The sequence below is a fragment of the Budorcas taxicolor genome, chromosome 9 (assembly GCF_023091745.1).
Source record: "Budorcas taxicolor isolate Tak-1 chromosome 9, Takin1.1, whole genome shotgun sequence".
Taxonomy (NCBI): domain Eukaryota; kingdom Metazoa; phylum Chordata; class Mammalia; order Artiodactyla; family Bovidae; genus Budorcas; species Budorcas taxicolor.
This window is the reverse complement of record NC_068918.1, coordinates 78,120,679-78,143,687: the sequence shown is the minus strand read 5'-3', so window position 1 is coordinate 78,143,687 and position 23,009 is coordinate 78,120,679. Positions and strand designations below refer to the sequence as shown.

The window sequence follows — 23,009 nt, the reverse complement described above, 5'->3', positions numbered from 1 at the left end:
AGAAAATGCAGCAGTATTCATTAAATTAGAAGTTCAAGGTGACATGGGGAAACAGAGTACAGATTCAAAGGCAGAAAAGACCATTCGTTACTGAACTACGTGATGAAGTGTTTGAGGCAAATGTTGTATTGTCTTCAAGTTTGAAATGCATCAAGAAATAAGATACATTGATCTTAGGAAGATACAAACCTTCCAGCACCATGATCTTGGACTTCCTCCCTACAGAACTGTAGAAAAGCCTGTGTTTGTTGTGTAAGCCATCCAGTCTGTGGTCCTCTGTATGGCAGGACCAGCCGACTAGTATAGGCTCCTGTGCTGTGCTGTGCCTAGTCGCTCAGTCCTGTCTGACTCTTTGCGACTCCACGTGCTATAGCCCTCCAGGCTCCTCTGTCCACAGGGATTCTCCAGGCAAGAATACTGGAGTGAGTTGCCAGGCCCACCTCCAAGGGATCTTCCCAACCCAGGAATCGAACCAGGGTCTCCTGCCTTGCAGGTGGATTCTTTACCAGCTGAGCTACTTGGGAGCCAAATATAGGCTCCTACCCTCCTACAGAGACTGGGAGATGCCAGCACTATCTCCTTTAATACTTCAGATTCAAAGAGATGGCTCCCAAGGCCCACACTCTAGAGCCTGCAGGCCATAACTGCCGAACCCAATACCGTGACCACTGAACCCCACATGCCTCAGGCCAGTGCTCCACAGCAAGAAAAGCCACCTCAGTGAGAAGCCCAAGCACCGCCACTAGAGAGGAGCCCCTGCTAGCTGCAGCAGGAGAAAGCTTGCATGCAGAAACACAGGACCAGGGCAACCAAAAAAACAAAAATCTGTAAACAGATGCCACTCCAGTATTCTTCCCTGGGAAATCCCTTGGACATAGGAGCCTAGCTGGCTACAGTCCATGAGGTCTCAAAGAGTGGGACATGACTTGGGGGCTAAACAGCAGCAACAGCAGCAAAGGAAGTTAGAGCTTATCAGATAATACCCAGTAGGAAAGCTCACGTCACATAGACTGGCAAATCAGTATCCTTCACTGATTCCTTTTCCACTAGGTGTATAGCTTGTCTTAGTTTCTCATTCTTCCTTTCATCTGGGTGGGCTTGGTCATAGAGTGTGCTAGCACATTTAAGTAATAAATGGCCTTAATAAGTCACCTTAAGAGAAAGAAAGAAACAGATGGCTCCCAGGGCCTGGAGAAAACAGGCCTGAGTTGTAAAACTGGTAAGAGAAAAAGTGAGGACAAGATTTTGCAATAAAATGTTCTAAGAAAAGGGAAGTTAGAGGCCTAGAGCTGGGAATGAGCTCAAGCTTCATCTCAAGTTTAGTCAAGCTAAAAGAAATATTAAGGTTATCCTGGTCACACTTCTCAAAAAAAGCCAGTGGAAACCACACAGCAACTCACCTAAAGAAGAAAAAGTCCTCAATAGTGAGGATAAAGGAGGTCAAACCAAAGTCTCCAGAATGTCAATAAGATACAGACTAGCAAGTGATCACGATGACGATGATGGTAAAACTAAAAGGTGAATTTGATTCTGATATTTGCACAGACAAAAAAAAACATGTGGGTTGAAACTTCATTTCTGTGTTAGAATAGAGGGATATTCCTCTAATATAAAACAGTAATAATAATAGGAATATCGTAATATTCCTCTATTATAAAACAGGAATATCCTGTCCCCTGACAACATTTCAGCACAGAATTTTACCATCTATTAATGATCCTGGACTGATAACATATTCATTAACACTGGAGAACAAGCAGTAACTGAACATGTATTCAGTCAATAAATATTTATCGGACTCTTGCTGAGAAATGGGAACTTGGCAGCCACAGAGACAGCAGCTGCCCCTGTTGACCATCTCCTCACACAGTGTGGCCAGGATCTCTCTCTGTGCCAACCACACTCTTCATCTGAACCATGGAGCACAGTAATTGAGTTCAGTGACTCTTTCCTCAGTTCATCCCACAAGGATGGCACGTAGCCAGAACCACTTTTAGATGTCTGGATGAGAAGTTAATTCACTACACACTGTGAAATTAACTCCATACAGCAGTTCTTCCAATTAACTATATTGATGAAATCAGATGGAAGGGGGTTCAGTTATTCTGAGAACTCATTTTCTGGGTGTTGAGTATAGACCGTGGGAAAGTTTATGACCGGGGAGTCCAAGCCAGAATTCCCTCTTCTCCTCCTGCTTCTGGCACACCTGAGACAGGCTGGGACCTGGACTAAGGTCTCATCAGGCATCAAAATGCAAAGACACTATAAAGGGAGAAAAAGTGCTGCATGCATGCACAGTTGGGACAATTATGAGCAACAAGATGCAAAAAGATCAAGCCCCAACTCCCACTACTGAGGTGCTGGGAGCAAAAGCAAAGTAGTGAGTATAAACTGACACACAGCACCACCAACGGGGTGGGCAGACCACCTAAGCCACCCCTTCTGCCTCACCCAAGGATCTACCCCCACCCTCACCCCACATAAGGGACCAGCATGTCCCCCTTGGGATCGAGCGAGGGAACTTGTTTCCCTTCCCTCAAACTGTAGCAAGAATTCCGATGAAACAGAGCGGGACCCTACGGTCCTTGCCCCACCATGTCCTCAGCCTGCCTTTTGTCCATGGAAAAGCTTTAGCCACACACTAAGCTTAATCAGAGAAGTGAGAAAATGAAGAAACTAAGGAAAATAGTCAACAGAGACCAAATAAGAATAATGTAGTCATTAAGCGTAGTCAGGGACTGTGAAGTCCTTCTCAAGGGCTGTTGATAATATTCTGAGCTCTATCCTGTGAGCTGTCTTATAGATACATAAATTCCCACCAGTTGGAAGAAATTAGCTACATGATGACCAGACTGTAGCCATGATATAAGCTGCCACAATTCCAAGAATTGTCCTCAAGGAGATGAGAACAAACCAACCATGGAACCAAAGATTAATTGAACTTGATACAATCAAGATGACTCTGGTCAGACCATCCATGACCAATTTGGAGATGACTGTCAGAGCTGACTGTGCTGTTTCTGCATGCAGCCCCCTCCTTCTGTCTATAAAAGTTCTTGCCCACTGATTGACAGTTGGGTGGAGTCAGCCTTTGGACAGATGGAGATGCCCTAACCTCCATTGTTGTTTAGTTGCTAAGCGCATGACTCTTTGTGACCCCATGGACTGTAGCCTGCCAGACTCCTCTGTCCATGGGATTTTCCAGGCAAAAATACTGGGGTGGGTTGCTATTTCCTTCTGCAAGGAATCTTTTGGAGGCAAGGATTGAACCCACACCTCCTGCATTGATGGCTGGATTCTGGGCAGATTCTTTACCACTGAGCCACCATGGAAATCCCCTACCCCCTTCCCCTCCACCGTTCGTGGCATCCAAAATAAGGCAAACTTTCCTTTCCATCAACATGACCTCTTTAATGGCTTTTGAGCGGGAAGCAGTGAGACCCTAGTTTCAGGAACACCAATAAAACCTAGCCTGAATTTCTCATCTGGCCTCTTATCAATTTCTATTGATTAAATAGCCAAGAGGTGGTACCCCACATCCATGGTAAGGAGCAGCGGCTGTGCTTTGCTGGAGCAGCTGTGAAGAGATACCCCACTTCCCAGGTAAGAGAAACCCAAGTGAGACAGTAGGCACTGAGAGAGGGTGTGAAAGGGCAGACAGACGGAAACCACAATCACAGACAACTAGCCAATCTGATCTCACAGACCACAGCCTTGTCTAACTCAGTGAAACCAAACCATGCCAGGTGGGGCCACCCAAGATGAGCGGGTCATAGTGGAGAGGTCTGACAGAATGTGGTCCACTGCAGAAGGGTATGGCAAGCCACTTCAGTATTCTTGCCTTGAGAACCCCATGAACAGTAGGAAAAGGCAAAAAGACAGGACACTGAAAGATGAACTCCCCAGGTCCATAGGTGCCCTACATGCTACTGGAGATCAGTGGAGAAATAACTAGAGAAAGAAGGAAGGGATGGAGCCAAAGCAAAAACAACACCCAGTTGTGGATGGGACTGGTGATAGAAGCAAGGTTCGATGCTGTAAAGAGCAATATTGCATAGGAACCTGGAATGTCAGGTCCATGAATCAAGGCAAGTTGGAAGTGGTCAAACAGGAGATGACTAGAGTGAACATCTCTCATTCTTGGAATCAGCAAACTAAAATGGACTGGAATGGGTGAATTTAACTCAGATGACCTTTATATCTACTACTGTGGGCAGGAATCCCTTAGAAGAAATGGAGTAGCCATCATAGTCAACAAAAGAGTCCAAAATGCAGTACTTGGATGCAGTCTCAAAAATGACAGAATGATCTCTATTCGATTCCAAGGCAAACCATTCAATATCATGGTAATCCAAGTCTATGCCCCGACCAGGAACACTGAAGAAGCTGAACAGTTCTATGAAGACCTACAAGACCTTTTAGAACGAACACCCAAAAAAGATGTCCTTTTCATTATAGGGGACTGGAACGCAAGAGTAGGAAATTAAGAAACACCTGGAGTATCAGGCAAATTGGCCTTAGAGTACAGAATGAAGCAGGGCAAAGGCTAATAGAGTTCTACCAAGAGAATGCACTGGTCATAGCAAACACCCTCTCCCAACAACACAAGAGAAGACTCTATACATGGACATCACCAGATGGTCGACACTGAAATCAGATTGATTATATTCTTTGCAGCCAAAGATGGAGAAGCTCTATACAGTCAGCAAAAACAAGACAAGGAGCTGACTGTGGCTCAGATCATGAACTCCTTATTGCCAAATTCAGACTTAAACTGAAGAAAGTAGGGAAAACCACTAGCACATTCAGGTATGACCTAATTCAAATCCCTTATGATTATACAGTGGAAGTGAGAAATAGATCTAAGGGACTAGATCTGATAAATAGAGTGCCTGATGAACTATGGTCGGAGGTTCGTGACTATGTACAGGAGACAAGAATCAAGACTATCCCCAAGAAAAAGAAATGCCAAAAAGCAAAATGGCTGTCTGAGGAGGCCTTACAAATAGCTGGGAAAAGAAGAGAAGAGAAAAGCAAAGGAGAAAAGGAAAGATATACCCATTTGAATGCAGAGTTTTGAAGAATAGCAAGGAGAGATAAGAAAGCCTTCTTCAGTGATCAATGCAAAGAAATAGAGGAAAACAACAGAATGGGAAAGACTAGAGATCTCTTCAAGAAAATGAGAAATACCAAGGGAATATTTCATGCAAAGATGGGCTTGATAAAGGACAGAAATGGTATGGACCTAACAGAAGCAGAAGATATTAAGAAGAAGTGGCAAAAATACACAGAAGAACTGTACAAAAAAGATCTTCATGACCAAGATAATCACAATGGTGTGATCACTCACCTAGAGCCAGACATCCTGGAATGTGATATCAAGTGGGCCTTAGGAGGCATCACTATGAACAAAGCTAGTGGAGGTGATGGAATTCCAGTTGAGCTTTTTTCAAATCCTCTAAGATGATGCTGTGAAAGTGCTGCACTCGATATGCCAGCAAATTTGGAAAACTCAGCAGTGGCCACAGGACTGGAAAAGGTCAGTTTTCATTCCAATCCCAAAGAAAGGCAATGCCATAGAATGCTCAAACTACTGCACAATTGCACTCATCTCACATGCTATTAAGTGATGCTTAAAATTCTCCAAGCCAGGCTTCAGCAATACATAAGCCGTGAACTTCCTGATGTTCAAGCTGGTTTTAGAAAAGGCAGAGGAACCAGAGATCAAATTGCCAACATCCGCTGCACCATGGAAAAAGCAAGAGAGTTCCATAAAAACATCTATTTCTGCTTTATTGACTATGCCAAAGCCTTTGACTGTGTGGATCACAAGAAACTGTGGAAAATTCTGAAAGAGATGGGAATACCAGACCACCGGACCTGCCTCTTGAGAAATCTGTATGCAGGCCAGGAAGCAACAGTTAGAACTGGACATGGAACAACAGACTGTTTCCAAATAGGAAAAGGAGTGCGTCAAGGCTGTGTATTGTCACCCTGCTTATTTAACTTCTATGCAGAATACATCATGAGAAACGCTGGGCTGGAAGAAGCACAAGCTGGAATCAAGATCTCTGGGAGAAATCTCAATAACGTCAGGTATGCAGATGACACCACCCTTATGGCAGAAAGTGAAGAAGAACTAAAACTCCTCTTGAGAGTAAAAAAGGAGAGTGAAAAAGTTGGCTTAAAGCTCAACATTCTGAAAACGAAGATCATGGCATCTGGTCCCATCACTTCATGGCAAATAGATGGGGAAACAATGGAAACAGTGGCTGATTTTTTTTTTCTGGGCTCCAAAATCACTGCAAATGGTGATTGCAGCCATGAAATTCAAAGACGCTTACTCCTTGGAAGGAAAGTTATGACCAACCGAGACAGCATATTCAAAAGCAGAGACATTACTTTGTCAACAAAGTCCATCTAGTCAAGGCTATGGATTTTCCAGTGGTCATGTATAGATGTGAGAGCTGGACTATAAAGAAAGCTGAGCACTGAAGAATTGATGCTTCTGAACTGTGGTGTTGGAGAAGACTCTTGAGATTCCCTTGGACTGCAAGGAGATCCAACCAGTCCATCCTAAAGGAGATCAGTTCTGGGTGGTCATTGGAAAGACTGATGTTGAAGCTGAAACTCCAATCCTTTGGCCACCTGATGTGAAGAGCTGACTCATTTGAAAAGACCCTGATGCTGGGAAAGATTGAAGGCAGGAGGAAAAGGGGATGCCAGAGGATGAGATGGTTGGATGGCATCACCAACTCAATGGACATGAATTTGGGTGAACTCCGGGAGTTGGTGATGGACAGGGAGTCCTGGCATGCTGCGGTCCATGGGGTCTCAAAGAGCAACTGAACTGACTGACTGAGATGCTGAGATTTGTGCACTAAACTGTAGGGGTGTCACATTTCAACAAAAAATTAATATCTCAGTTTTCACTAATATCTAGACAAATTGGAAGTTTTCTCCTGTCTGGAATAAAATCAGTTAACTCAATTATGAAGATGCTGTACATTTTTCTTTTCTGATGAGAATCACAAGTTTTTATTAAAACTCCTGTAATCAAGGACACAAATTATTTCAGACTTCTATTTTCCACAGCTGCAAAAGAATAAATTTTGATTGTTTTCAGCTGTTGAGTCTGGTAATTTTTATGAAAGGACTTCACTTCCAACCCAGCCGGCATCTTCTTGAGCTGCATTCCCAACACCAAATGGTAGTTGGTGAGTTATAATGCAGACAGGAGACCAGTTTTAGAAAAGAGCAAAGAAATTGACCCAGGGATATCTAGAAACTTGACATCTAGTAGGTGTGGCAAGAAATACCAGTGAAGGGTGTGCTGATCAGTACACAGGAAAGGGATAACTGGTTAATGATGTAAATAAGAAGGAATTTCTATTTGGCACAATATACAAAAATTAATTTTAGGTTGATTAATACATGAATGTGACTATTCCTGGGGTCTCAGGGCTGTACGCTAGTAGGAGTGCATTTGGTGAGTTCCTTTAGGTGTGGGGCTGGAGCAGTAAAAAAGAGAAAGCACCGTTTTGGGTAGGATCCAGGTTGTTGTTGGGTCACTAAGTCATGTCCAACTCTTTGTGACCCCATGGACTGCAGCACGCCAGCCATCCCTGTCCTCCGCTATCTTCTAGAGTTTGCTCAGACTCATGTCCATTGAGTCAGTGATGCCATCCAGCCATCTCATCCTCTGTTGCCCCACCCTCAATCTTTCCCAGCATCAGGGTCTTTTGCAATGAGTCAGTTCTTTGTATCAGGTGGCCAAAGTATTGGAGCTTCAGCTTCAGCTTCAGTCCTTCCAATGAATATCCAGGGTTGATTTAGTTTAGGACTGACTGGTAGAGACCTAAAATTCCTGGCTCAGCCCTGGGACAGAGTCCTGGCAGCCAGCTTCTCCCCAGAACCACCCCAAGCTCTGTGTGGGCTCTGAGACTGCTGCAGGGCCCCCTGTCTTGGGGGAGGACTCATCAGAGTATGAGTGTGTGTGTGTGTGTGTGTGAGAGAGAGAGAGAGAGAGATAGAAAGGGGGTTGTGCCTGAGAGGAGAAGGGCAGAAGAGAGGAGTGTGTGTGGCAGTGACACACTTATTTGTGATGAGGAAGGTAAGTGTGAAGAGAGTGAGGGACCACTGGGGAGAGTGTGTTGGGCGTGAGGGGAGCAACTACAACTCATTAGTATGTCAGGACGTTGGGTGTTTCATGTTGTGTGTGCGTGTGTGTGTGTGTGTGTGTGTGTGTGACTGTGGACAGCTGAGCCTGGGACAGAAGGGGAGTGGACAGTATGCGTATGCAGAGGGCCCGGAGGGGGGGGCCCAGAGAGGAGAGAGACAGTGAAGGGAAATGCCTGTGAGGGGGAATTTTCTGGATGGCAGTGGATGCAGATGGGAGCGTTCTGTGTGGAATTTGTGTGAAGCAGTGTGTACAGTGTGAGGAAGCCAGGGTCCCTGTGGGAGGGGAGCCCAGTGTGTCTTGGCAGAGAGTGGAGAGTGTGGAGGGCAGGCAAGCAGGCACTTGTGTGTGAAAGAGAGTGTGTGGTGGGGGGTGAGGGTGTGCAAAGTGGGGAGAGGGTGTGAGGAGACGTGCATGGAAAATTTCTCAAGGGCTTCTGTGCACAAGGGTGGAAGGAGTATAAATGAGAAGCATGGAGTGTATGAGGGGTGTATGAGTGTGTGGAGCTGGAGAGTCAGGGTGGAGTGTGGGTGATGGAGGGCAGTGTGGAGTCTGAGGGGGCTGGTGTCTGTGACGGTTGGGGCTGGGAGAAGAAACATGGATGGGGAGTATGGGGCCAAGGTGGGTGATGGCTGCTGTTGGAGCGGTTGCCATAACGACTGACTTCCTATGACTCGCCTTTCCTTGGCCTGGACTTTGGAATAAATTAACAGGCTTATTCCTGGCCTGGACCTGGAACTGAAGTTGTAAGGGAGCCAAAATGGGCAGGGATAGTAAAGAAACTGACACCCCCAGGTCACTTCCTTTCAATCTTTTTTCTTTTAGCTTGGAAATGCCACACAAGAATAGCTGCCTGGGGACAGGTGTCAGCTGGGGTCACCAGCCTTCACCTGCTGACGCCTCCCCCAGGCCCCGGGGCTGAGCTGCATTCCCTCCTTCAGTTTCCAATCAGCCTGGAGCCTCTGAGCAATTGTCTTCCCTTCAGTCCTTTCCTGCCTACAAAGCTCACGGGGAGGGACTCCTGGGGGTGCAACAGCTGGGAGTGGGGACACCAACGGAAGTGGTTTTTTGTGTGAGAAGAGAAGAGTGTGAGACACTGAACAGAGGTGGGGAGGTCGAGAGGGGTTTGTGGCAAGGGATGGGCAGTGTGGAGCAAAGATGGGAGGTGGAAATGACTCAGAAGGAAGGGGGGGACAGCGGGGAGGGGCAGGGAGCGAACCCTCTACCAGGAGCACTCTGCTGTGCCCCTCTCCAGGCTGGGTCCCCCTCACTGTCCCCTAATCACTCCCTAGTCCTTTCTTCTCCCTTCACCTTCCTCCTCCCCTTCCTGTCTTTCCTCTTACCACCCCCCATCCCAGATTTTCCCAGCTCTCCCCCAGCTCTGTCCAGCAGCTCAGGCAGGAAGCAAGGAACCTGCACAGAGAGACCCACCGCCCCCCACCAGCCCCACCCTTAGATACCCACGGGCACATGTGTCCTGAACTCTTTCTAGCAGCAGCGGAAGCAGTTTCAGGGGAAACAGGGCTCAGGAGCCTGAGCCAAGTTCCTGGGAAACACTCCACCCCACCCACAGCATTGACTCCAGGAATTCTCTACTTCCAGAGTCTTCTACTCCTGGCATCCTCCCAGGCCCCATACAAGGACTTTATCTTGACAAGAGGCCACCCTACAACTGATCATATCATGTTTACTTCCCACCAGACGGTTTTTGTTTTTTCAGCTCAGTGGTTAACTGCGGGACTCAGGATCATGTGCTTTCTGTCTCTTGAGTCACTTGGCACTCTCCTCTTCACACGGCTGACCCCCTCCCCAATATGTGTTAGGGCTACTGTACTGGCATCAGCATGTTCCCTGGGGAAGTCCTCAGCCACCCATGTGGATGTGTCTACAGCACATCAGGGGTTAAATGGAGACACCAGTGAGGATGGGGGAAGGGGAGGGAGGTTGTAAGGGAACCAAAAAAGGGCAGGGACAGGGAAGAAACTGACACCCTCTGTCATTTCCTGTCAAACTTTTTTTCTTTTAGCTTGGAAATGCCACAAAAGAATAGCTGCCTGGGGACACGTGCCAGCGGGGGTCACCTGCCTTTACCTACTGATGCCTCCCCCAGGCCCAGGGGTGAACTGCTTCTCTCCCTCAGTTTCTAGTCAGAAAATAGTGGCTACTTGTGGTGGAGGAGCAGTACATTTGCAAAGAACTAATATTTTTATTAATACCTGATGCTGGGAAAGATGGAGGGCAGAAACAGAAAAAGGCATCAGAGGATGAGATGGCTGGATGGCACCATCGATGCAATGGACATGAACTTGGGCAAACTTCAGGAGATGGTGAGGGACAGGGAGGCCTGGCTGCAGTCCATGGGGTCACAAAGAGTCAGTCATGACTGAGTGACTAAACAACAGTATTTTTATTGGTGGTTTGGCAGTAAAGAATTCGCCTACTATGCAGGAGACATGTGTATGAGACACTGGTTCGATCCCTGGGTCAGAAAGATCCCCTGGAGAAGGAAATGTCAACCCACTGCAGTATTCTTGCTGGGGAATCCCGTGGACAGAGGAACCTGATGGACTGTAGTCCTTGGGGTCACAAAGAGTCAGACACCACTTATTGGCTAAACAACAACAAAATATTTTTATTAAACTGAAGACAACAGCATCTGGGAACAACATCTGCTCAGAATAGAGGTAAAGACAAGGATTTTTATCTTCTATTTCGTTTTCAACAATATCACACACCTCCACCATCCACTTTATGGTAGAGTCATAAACTCCACTGGATCATCTCAGCAAGCATCTCTCACGTGATCTCAATTTGGTCACAGTCATTATTAGGAGGGCAGCAGGTACTCTGGGTGAAGACAGGAGGGCAGGCAAGGGAGGGACCCCTGCCTGCTGGAGAGTATGACCTCATTTAAGAATCAAGACTTTTTTTTTCCTTTCTCTAGATTGGGCTGGTTGGCTCCTGTTATCTGACAGTTGATTCCATTCATTCCATCTTCTTAATTCTTTTACACCTGGAGGTCTTCACCTTTCTCTAAGCTCTTCTACCTAGGTTCTTAAGCCTGAACTCTTCCTACCATCTAGCTCACAGGTTTTTTCTCTCTCTGCTTCAACATGAGTGTGGACCCAGCCTGCTTGGCCCCAAAGCATCCAATTCCAGGGTCTCTTCACCAATGTCTGAAATTTCTGGGCCTGAAGGAAACCAGGTGTCTTTGCAAGGGTCATCTGCTGAGACCCTCGACAAGGAGACTGGACAGTCCTGATTCTTCCACAAGCCCCAGAGTAAAACTATTGCCCATACCTGCCGAGAAAAGTGCAGCGAAGAAGGAAGAGAAGGTCCCAGGTAAGAAACAGAAGATCAGAACCATGTTCACTCAGACCCAGGTGTCTGTGCTCAACGACAGACTTCAGAGGCAGGAATCAGCCTCCAGCAGATGCAAGAACTTTCCAATATCCTGAAACTTAGCTACAAACAAGTGAAGCCCTGGTTCCAGAACCAGAAAAACAAGTGACTCTGTGACTCAGGGCCACAGAATTCCTGGGTTTCTATTTCTGGCAGAGGACTGCTTGGTAACCTCTTCTGGAAACTTGCCTATACAGAGTGAACGGACCAAGGATATCCCACCTGGGAGCAGCCAGAGCTGGAACAGTCGGTCTTGAAGCAACCACCCCAGAAAGAGTCAGAGCTGGTATCCCCAAGCCTGGAAGAGCCAGACTTGGAACAATCAGTTCAACAAACATATCGAGGAATTCCTGCCACCCCAGAGCCAGGGCCAGCAAAACTGTCCTGTCAGCGATTTGGAAGGCACTTTGGAGACTGCTGAAGAAAGCTATAATGTAATATAGCAAACTGCTAAGCATTTGAGTTCCCAGCAGCAAATCATGGATTTATCCCCAAATTACTCTATAAATGCAGAGTCAGGATTTTTATAGATAGCTATATTATTATATCTTTAATATAAGCAGTGACTGTATTCTCTAGAATTTTTCTTCGTTTAAAATTTTGTACCTTTCTACCTTGGAAAGTCCCAGGTGACTCAGTGGTAAAGGACCCATCTGCCAGTGCAGGAGACACTAGTTCAAGCCCTCGGTTGGGAAGATCCCCTGAAGAGAGAAATGGCAACCCACTCCAGTATTCTTGCCTAGAAAATCCCATGGACAGAGGAGCCTGGCAGACTACAGTCCATACAGTCGCAAAAAAGTTGGACGGGACTTAATAATTAACATACACAAGAGACAACTCTACACATGAGCATCACCAGATGGTCAACACCAAAATCAGATTGATTATATTCTTTGCAGCTGAAGATGGAGAAGCTCTATACAGTCAGCAAAAACAACACCAGGAGCTGATTGTGGCTCAGATCATGAACTTCTTACTGCAAAACTCAGACTGAAACTGAAGAAAGTAGTAAAAACCACTAGACCATTCGGGTATGACCTAAATCAAATCCCTTACAATCATACAGTGGAGGTGGCAAATAGATTCAAGGGACTAGATCTGATAGACAGAGTGCCTGAAGAACTGTGGACAGAAGTTCAAGACATTGTATAGGAGGCAGGGATCAAAACCATCCCCAAGAAGAAGAAATCCAAAAAGGCAAAATGGTTGTCTGAGGAGGCCTTACAAATAGCTGAGGAAAGAAATGAAAGGCAAAGAAGAAAAGAAAAGATATATCCGCCTGAGTGCAGAGTTCCAAAAAATAGCAAGGAGAGATAAGAAAGCCTTCGTAAGTGATCAATGCAAAGAAATAGAGGAAAACAATAGAATGGGAAAGACTAGAGATCTCTTTAAGAATATTAGAGATACCAAGGAAACATTTCATGTAAAGATAGGCACAATAAAGTACAGAAATGGTATGTACCTAACAGAAGCAGAAGATATTAAGGAGAGGTGGCAAGAAAACACAGAAGAAATATACAAAAAAGATCTTCATGACCCAGATAACCACGAAGGTGTGATCACTCACCTAGAGCCAGACATCCTGGAATGTGAAGTCAAGTGGGCCTTAGGAATCATTGCTACAAACAAAGCTAGTGGAGGAGACAGAATTCCAGATGAGATATTTCAAATCTAAAAGATGATGTTGTCAAAGTCAGCTCAGTTCAGTTCAGTCGCGCAGTTGTGTCCAACTCTTTGCAACCCCATGGACCACAGCACTCCAGGCCTCCCTGCTGCTGCTAAGTCACTTCAATCGTGTCCGACTCTGTGTGACCCCATAGACGGCAGCCCGCCAGGCTCCCCTATCCCTGGGATTCTCCAGGCAAGAATACTGGAGTGGGTTGCCATTTCCTTTTCCAACAGATGAAAGTGAAAAGTGAAAGGGAAGTCACTCAGTCGTGTTTGACTCTTAGCGACCCCATGGACTGCAGCCTACCAGGCTCCTCCATCCATGGGATTTTCTAGGCAAGAGTACTGGAGTGGGATGATATCGCCTTCTCTGCCAGGCCTTCTTATCCATCACCACCTCCCAGAGTTTACTCCAACTCATGTCCATTGAGTCAGTGATGCCATTCAACCATCTCATCTTCTGTCATCCCCTTCTCCTCCTGCCTTCAATCTTTCCCAGCATCAGGGTCTTTTCCAATGAGTCAGCTCTTTGCATCAGGTGGACAAATTATTGGAGTTGTCAAAGTACTGAACTCAATATGCCAGCAAATTCGGAAAACTCAGCCATGGCCACACTGGAAAAGGTCAGTTTTCATTCCAATTCCAAAGAAAGGCAATGCTAAAGAATGTTCAAACTATCAAACCATTGCACTCATTCCACACGCTAGCAAAGTAATGCTCAAAATTCTCCAAGCCAGGCTTCAATGGTACGTGAACTGTGAACTCCCAGATGTTCAGACTGGATTTAGAAAAGGCAGAGGAACCAGAAATTAAATTGCCAACATCTACTGGATTATAGAAAAATGAAGAAAATTCCAGAAAAACATCTACTTGTGCTTCATTGACTATGCCAAAGCCTTTGACTGTGTGGATCACAATAAACTGTGGAAAATTTTTAAACAGATGGGAATACCAGACCACTTGACCTGCCTCGTGAGAAATCTGTACGTAGGTCAAGAAGAAACAGTTAGAACCAGACATGGAACAATCGACTGGTTCCAGATTGGGAAAGGAGTTAGTCAAGGATGTATATTGTCACCCTGCTTATTTAACTTATATGCAGAGTACATCATGCAAAATACTGGGCTCAGTGAAGCACAAGCTGGAATCAAGATTGCCAGGAGAAATAACAATAACCTCAGATATGCAGATGACACCACCCTTATGGCAGAAAGTGAAGAACTAAAAAGCTTCTTGAGGAAAGTGAAAGAGGAGAGTGAAAAAGCTGTCTTAAAACTAAGCATTCAGAAAATGAAGATCATGGCATCTGGTCCCACACTTCATGGCAAATAGATGGGGAAGCAATGGAAACAGTATCAGACTTTATTTTTCTGGGCTCCAAAATCACTGCAGATGGTGATTGCAGCCATGAAGTTAAAAGACTCTTGCTCCTTGAAGAAAAGCTATAACCAACTTAGACAGCATATTAAAACGCAGAGACATTACTTTGCCAACAAAGGTCCATCTAGTCAAAGCTATGGTTTTTCTAGTAGCCATGTATGGATGTAAGAGTTCAACCATGAAGAAAGCTGAACGTGGAAGAATTGATGCTTTTGAACTGTGGTGTTGGAGAAGACTCTTGACAGTCCCTTGGACTGCAAGGAGATCAAACCACTCAATCCTGAAGGAAATCAGTCCTGGGTATTCATTGGAAGGACTGATGGTGAAGCTGAACCTCCAGTACTTTGTCCACCTGATTCAAAGAACTGATTCATTGGAAAAGACCCTGATGCTGGGAAAGATTGAAGGCAGGAGGAAAAGGGGATGACAGAGGATGAGATGATTGGATGGCTTCACCGACTCAGTAGACATGAGTTTGAGCAAGCTCTGGGAGTTGGTGATAGACAGGGAAGCCTGGCATGCTGCAGTCCATGGGGTCGCAAAGAGTCGGACGTGACTGAGCGACTGAACTGAACTGAACCAGCAAGTAAACAAAAACAGCCTCTCTACCTTGTGTACCAATTGTGTGCCTTTTGTATCAGTTTGGGAGGGGTGGGAATTGTGGGGAGGGTATGACTGGAGTCCAATCAAAGGGATTTCAGAAGCTTTCAGACATGCTAAAAAGTGTCTGGCTATGGATAGCTAAATCATAACACCATCTTTTGGGTATCTCTAGGATCTAGAATCTAACCTCAAGAACAGGGAGCAAAAGAACAAAGATGTGTGACAAAGGATTATTCATATTTTCTGAGAGTGAGAAGCTTTCCTTGTTAAGAATTTCAGTTGTTAAGATGAAGGGTTAAGCTACCATGTGCTTCACTGATGTTTCCTCTGTCCTGTTTGGCTATTTTACTACAACCTCTTATTTCTTCATTACTAATTTTTATAGAAAGAAGTTTTGTATTTTGCCACATCATAATAGATGTTTGACTAAAGAGGAAGTCAGGGATTATTAATTTGTGCCAAGACCTAAGTTCAAAGCAATATTCATTTTGACTGGCAGGTACATGGATTTTGTGCCAAGCATCATGCTTAATGAAGCAGATAATCAAAACAGAAAGCACTGATTGATTGTACCACATGAAATCACTGAGCCAGCACTGTTTAGTCTTGTAATTCAAGCAGATTTGAGTGTGACTTTAAAAAAATCAGAATATCATTGCTACCACCTGGCTTTTCATTTATACTGTAGATGCATGAGTAAAAGGAAAAATTCTTAGAAGAGATTCAAGTAGAATTTTTTAAAAGATAACATGTCTGATGTTTACAAAATTTTTGGCTCTAAACAACTGCGTGTGATGAATTGACAATGAATTTGAGGAAATAACTAAATGGTGAACCAGAGCCTGAAAACTTTTGGGAAAATAGCCATAAAAAGTGGTAAAACCCAGGAAACTCCAAATTTAGCTCTCCGGCACTGAGCTGCGCCCAGTTACCATTTCCTACAACCTTGTCATTGCTTTGGGTTAAGTTCAGCTGTGAGACATGGGAAGAGGCAAGGGACAGCTAATTCAGGAAGATGCGTTAGGGGCAGAAAGGACAGGAGCACCTCGTCTAAAGTGTCATGCGAGATGTGCGGGGTGCTGTGACCAGTCGCGTCTGACTCTTTCGACCCCGTGGACTGTAGCCCACCAGACTCCTCTGTCCAGGGGATTCTCCAAGCAAGAATACTGGAGTGGGTTGCCATTTCCTTCTCCAGGGTCATGCTAGATACTGGAGAAGCAAGAAACAAGTAAGAGGAGGGAGAAAGGTGGGGGGAATAGAAAATAAAGCAGAAGAGAGACGGATTTCTGATATTCATCACTTGATTTGCTTTTGGAAATTAGTCATTTACAGCAATGCCATTTGTCTCTGATGTCTATGCCCAATCAGTATCAAAAGATAAAAAACTAAGGCAGAGGATAGTAAAAATCCACAACCACCAAGGAATCAAAGGAAGTCTTTAAAACTGTAATGTCTTTTTTCTGAAAGACTGGAAATTTTGATTGCAAAATTAAAAGAATCTTATTTTTAAACCTAGTGTAAGCAATAAAGAAATACATAATGAAGTGAGTATATTAAATAGTGAACAATTTAGTATATATTCCTGCAAGTATTTCAATATATGTAATATGGGTGGTATTTGTATGTCAATTTTAATGGAGTATTAATACACTGGAACAGGATTATACCTACATTCTCTTCTGAACCTTTTATCCACTTGCCATTACATTTTTCAGCCTCTTTGCATGTCAAAATCTAGAAACAACTATTCAAGAACATTCCGATTCCCTATTTTCCTTATTAAATGTATTAGCCAAGATTGAGATGGTTTCTTCCTCAAATATTCTCTGTCAAAACATTTCTGATAATGAAGAAAAGAGTGAAATTCAAGTAGTTGAAACAGGGAAAGATCAAGTTTTTGTTTTTTTCTAACATCTCAATAAACTGAGGAAAATTCTGAAAGAGATGGGAATACCAGACCACCTGATCTGCCTCTTGAGAAACCTGTATGCAGGTCAGGAAGCAACAGTTAGAACTGGATGTGGAACAACAGACTGGTTCCAAATAGGAAAAGGAGTACATCAAGGCTGTATATTGTCACCTTGCTTATTTAACTTCTATGCAGAGTACATCATGAGAAACGCTGGGCTAGAGGAAGCACAAGCTGGAATCAAGATTGCCAGGAGAAATATCAATCACCTCAGATATGCAGATGACACCACCCTTATGGCAGAAAGTGAAGAAGAACTAAAGGGCCTCTTTATGAAAGTGAAAGAGTAGAGTGGAAAAAGTTGGCTTAAAGCTCAACATTCAGAAAACTAAGATCATGGCATCTGGTCCCATCACTTCATGGCAAATAGATGGGGAAACACTGTCAGACTTTATTTTTCTGGGCTCCAAAATCACTGCAGATGGTGATTGCAGCCATGAAATTCAAAGATGCTTACTCCTTCGAAGGAAAGTTATGACCAACCTAGACAGTATATTGAAAAGCAGAAACATTACTTTGTCAACAAAGGTCCATCTAGTCAAAGATATGGTTTTTCCAGTGGTCGTGTATGGATGTGAGAGTTGGACTATAAAGAAAGCTGAGCACGGAAGAATTGATGCTTTTGAACTGTGGTGTTGGAGAAGACTCTTGAGAGTCCCTTGGACTGCAAGGAGATCCAACAAGTCCACCCTAAAGGAGATCAGTCCTGGGTATTCATTGGAAGGACTGATGTTGAAGCTGAAACTCCAATACTTTGGCTACCTGATGTGAAGAGCTGACTCATGTGAAAAGACCCTGATGTTGGGAAAGATTGAGGGCAGGAGAAGAGGACAACAGAGGATTAGATGGTTAGATGGCATCACCGACTCAATGGACATGGGTTTGGGTGGACTCCAGGAGTTGGTGATGGACAGGGAGGCCTGGCGTGCTGCGGTTCATGGGGTCGCAAAGAGTTGGACATGACTGAGAGACTGAACTGAACTGAGGACATTCTGCTAAGTGAAATAAGACAGTCACAAAAAGACAAATATAATATTTTTCCACATATACAAGATTCTTAGAGTAGACAAAATAGGACAGAAAGTAGAATGGTGGTTTTCATGGGTCAAGAAGAAGATGAAACGGAGAGTTAATGTTTGATGGGTACAGAGTTACAGTTTTGCAGTGATAAGGTCTATGGAGGAAGATAGTGGTGATGAATACACAACAACGTGAATGTATTTAATTCACTGGACTGTACACTTAAAAATATTTAATAGCGAAGATGGGATTTCCCGGTTGGTACAGTGGATAAGAATCCACCTGCAAATGCAGGGGATATGGGTTCTGTCCCCAGTCCAGGAAGATTCCATGTGCTGTGGAGGAACTAAGCCCATGCGCCACAGCTATTGAGGCTGCATGCCACAACTGCTGAAGCTGGCATGCTTTAAAGCCCTTACACAGCAACTACTGAAGCATGTGTGCCTAGAGCCTGTTCTCCACAACAAAAGAAGCCACTTCAATGAGAAGCCCGTAGCCCGTGCACTGCAACAAATGTTCACCACATCTAGAGAAAGCCGGTGTGCAGCAACCAAGACCCAGTATAGCCAAAAATAAATTAATTCATTAACTTAAAAAATTAGCTAAGATGGTCGATTCTGCTATGTGTATTTTATCACACAAACAAAACAGTTAAGGGGGCACAATTCTGGCTCATCACTGGTCCTACCTGATTTCTGCTCTGAGTCAACTGGTTTACAGCAGGAGCAGCCGCAGAGAGGCCATACCCAGGCAATGATGACGTGGGTGTTTGCCACTGGGCTGGTAGGGTAGGGAAGGATGGGGGCAGCTCTAAGTGCCAACAACGAGGATCTGAAAATGTGGACCTGGGACATTGCCTAAAGCTGGAAGACCCCTCATCCTGGTGTGGGTTGCCCAATAGGTCACCCTGCTCTTCAGAGCCTGAGAAAGGGTAGAAGCTTGTGTACTGACACTTTACCAGAACTCCCCAAAACTTTTGGCAGGGACTGGAATTAACTCTTGATGGAATGGAAGAGATGGTACAAGCCAGTGAACAGAAAGGTGATGGGAAAACAAAAGAAGCAACCCTCTCCACAGAGAGGTGAAGAGTCCAACTCTGGGCTGAAAAACCTGTGTGACCTTTCTGGCCAGCCTCACGTGGAGAGCCGCCCTCCTCACCCCAGACTGCTGACGGCTGGGCACTGCAGTCTCTCTCAGGGCCCGGACCTGAGAGATGTTCACACTCCTCACACTTTCTTCCTTCCTAGTCTCGTTTTCTAAGGCCCTGGGCCAAGGTTCTCTTGTGGTACTTCTGCTAAGGCCTCCATAAGAGAAGAGACTGGAGAAAGCTTGAAGACCCCTGTCCCCACTCGGACTCAGGCCCAGGTCTCTTTACACTGAGTTCTTCCCCTACCCCCACCTCAGGGTCCATAAAGCTGCTGGAGCCTTTTGCTCTGGGCTCTAGGATCAGGGAGGCGGGCTCTACGCAGGCCATCCCATTGGGGAAAGTGAATGAGAGCTGCACTTCCTCTGGGTTCAGACTCTGGCCTGTGTTCTCACAGTAAGGGTGTTAATTTAGGTGTCTCTCAGCTCAGCTGAGCTCCTTATAAGGAGTGGTGGGTGTGGTCAGGGATCAGGAGAGCCTGGGGACTGAGCTAATCTTGGTCAGGTCCTTGTTGCCTCAGCTTTGACCGATGCCAACAGGAGACATCAAGTAAGGCAGTATGAGTCACTGTGTGGATTGCCTCAGCTTCAAGACAACAGGAAGCAACATGCAGCCTGGTATGAGCCACGTGTGCCCCAATCGCTGAGGGTTTTGCCTGCAGTCACTGCTCTCTCCCTCACCCTCACCCTGGACCAAGAGGAAGTGCGCACCCCAAGCCCGTGACAGAGGGCGCCACCAGCCAGGCTGCCGTTGGGCTGTCATAGCTGCTCCGCTGGGCTCACCCACAGCTTCCGGGGTGTCCAGAGAGATTTCTCCCTGAACTACCCCCAACTTCACTCTCTCTCTGCGGACGCTACTCCACATCTGCAGCGGTGACTCCACTTCCTACTGTCCTAAGTGTCATGTTGTCTTACAGAGGCGCAAAGCACGGAGGTGAAACAAAACTCAAGCCACAGCCAGAGCTGCCCACCCTTCCCCTCACGACTCCTTTCCGACTGGTGAGCCGGGTGAGTGGGCAGCCTCACTTCACCTCAGTTTCTTCCTCAGTCGCTCAGGGAGAGAAGCAGGACCACTCTCACCAAGGAGTGAGGAAAAAGTGACGTCACATTTGCCAAGCCTTGGGTGCCCAAGAGCAGGCTTCCCTGATAGTTCAGTTGGTAGAGAATCTGCCTGCAATGCAGGAGATCCTGGTTCACTTCCTGGGTCGGGAAGATCCGCTGGAGAAGAGATAGGCTACCCACTCCAGTATTCTCAGGCTTCCCTTGTGGCTCAGCTGGTGAAGAATCCACCTGCAATGCAGGAGACCTGGGTTCAATCCCTGGGTTGCCAAGATCCAGGAAAAGGGAAAGACTACCCACTCCAGTATTCTGGCCTGGAGAATTCCATGGACTGTATAGTCCATGGGGTTGCAAAGAGTCGGACACGACTTTCGGTTTCACTTTGTGCCCAAGAGATGCTCAACAAATATCAGCTCTCCTCATTGACTGAAGAAGCTTCAGTTATTTTTAAACTCTCCAGGATCCCCCAGAGAGAAGCCCTCTACTCCCTTCTGACTAGACAACCCCAAATCTCTCCCTTTGCAGAAATGCTGACTTCCTTTTCTTAAGCAATTTTTTTCTTTATTCACCTCGGCCCTTTTTCTTCTTGATGGACTCAAAATACTTTATTATAAACATCATATTTACAAACACTAAATATGCACATGGTAACACAATGCACTGTTTGTGCTAATAGTAGCTTATATTTTATTTTATTTTTAATTTAAAAATGTTACTGAAGTATAGTTGATTTATAATCTTTTGTTAGTTTCAGGTATACAGCAAAGTGATTCAGTTATATATTATACATACATATATATACCATATAGATTATTACAAAATATCAGGTATAGTTCCCTGTGCTATATAGTAAGTCCTTGTTGTTTATCTATTTTATATATAGTAGTGTGTATATGTAGTAGCTTATATTTTAAATGCAAACTCTGAGCTCCACATAAAGGAGACAAGGAAATTTTTTTTTCTTTTTTTGGTTGCGCCTTGTGGTTTGTGGGATCTCAGTTACCTAAACACAGTTTGAACCCAAGCCATGGCAGGGAAAGCCTGGGATCCTAACTACTAGGTCAGCTGGAAACTCTGGAAATATATATATATATATATACTTTTTAGCTAGACTCAGATTTAATAAATTAATAAATTATTTACTCAAAAAAAGAATAAGCTGGTGACAAATTCACACTCAAGTAGTTTTGACTGTTATGGGGAAGTAAGTAGCCTATCATTTGAAACCTTAGCAGCAAACAGCATACACATAGGCTACACACATTTTGCTATTCGTTAAATATATAGGCATATAGATAAATATGTTTACATCCTTCAGTAAGCTGTAAGAGCACAAAACTAGAGAACAAATCTTTCCTATATTCAACTTATTTGACCTGAAAATAATATACTTTCCATCTTTCAACATATATTCTAATTTCTTACCTTGCCTTAGAAAGTAAATTTACACAGTTCAACCTGTATTATTTCCATGCTAAATACTAGTTGCATGCATTTATTAAACAGGAGCATCCTTATGAGGGGATTTATGAATTTGTTCTGGGACAGAAAATGAGAACCAGATAGTGATTTCATCACCTTAAACTGAATTCCTTAGCATCCCCTCATAATAACGTATGGCAAATCTTTAACCATAAAGTACATTCTGAGCCTTGTGTAGTTCAAAGTGCTAGGACAAAATCATACCATTCTCACTGCCTTTGAAAATAAACAGAATTCTTATATTTACCTTAGATCTTGTTTGAACATCCCATTCAATTTATTGGAATTTTTTAAAATGCTGCATTACAAATGTAATATCGAATGAAGAAAACAAGTTAAATCTTATTGAAAGCAATTATCAGTCTAAAAGCATCAGTGAAAAACCAAAATGGTACTTTTAGTCAAGGCATGAAATACACATAAAATCTAGCTATTTTCCTATTATTCTTTGAGCACTTTCAAGTTGGAAAATACATTACAAAAAACTGAAAGATTCTGCTAAGTTTACTCATTGAGTACTTTTGACACTGAAAATAAGAGAAAGATTAATACCACAGTTTTAACCACTGGGACACAAGAATCATTAAATGATAGGATTGAGGACTTCTCTGGTGGCGCAGTGGTTAAAATCCACCTGCCAATGCAGGGGACACGGGTTTGATCCCTGGTCCAGGAAGATCCCACGTGCAGTGGGGCAACTAAACCTGTATGCCACAACTACTGAAGCCCTGTCTCCTAGATCCCACACTCTGCAACAAGATAAATTACCACAGTGAGAAGCCAGCACACAGCTAGAGGGTAGCCACTGCTTCTCACAACTAAAGAAAGCTGGCACGCAACAATAACGATCCAGTGTAGCCATAAATAAATAAATAAAATGAAATTTTTTTACGGAATTTTTTTTAATTTGGGATTTTTTATTTTATTATTTATTTATTTATTTATTTTTAATTGGAGGCTAATTACTTTACAATATTGTGGGGTTTTTTTTTGCCATATATTGACCTGAATCAGCCATGGGTATACATGTGTTCCCCATCCTGACCCTCCCTCCCACCTCCCTCCCCATCCCATCCCTCAGGGTCATCCCAGTGCACCAGCCCT

The 23,009-nt window shown here is 44.5% G+C and overlaps 1 pseudogene; it reads left to right on the top strand.

Moving 5' to 3' along the window:
• Window positions 1–1,493: 1,493 nt before the first annotated feature.
• Window positions 1,494–12,024, top strand: LOC128053157 (homeobox protein NANOG-like; annotated as a pseudogene).
• Window positions 12,025–23,009: the final 10,985 nt, after the last annotated feature.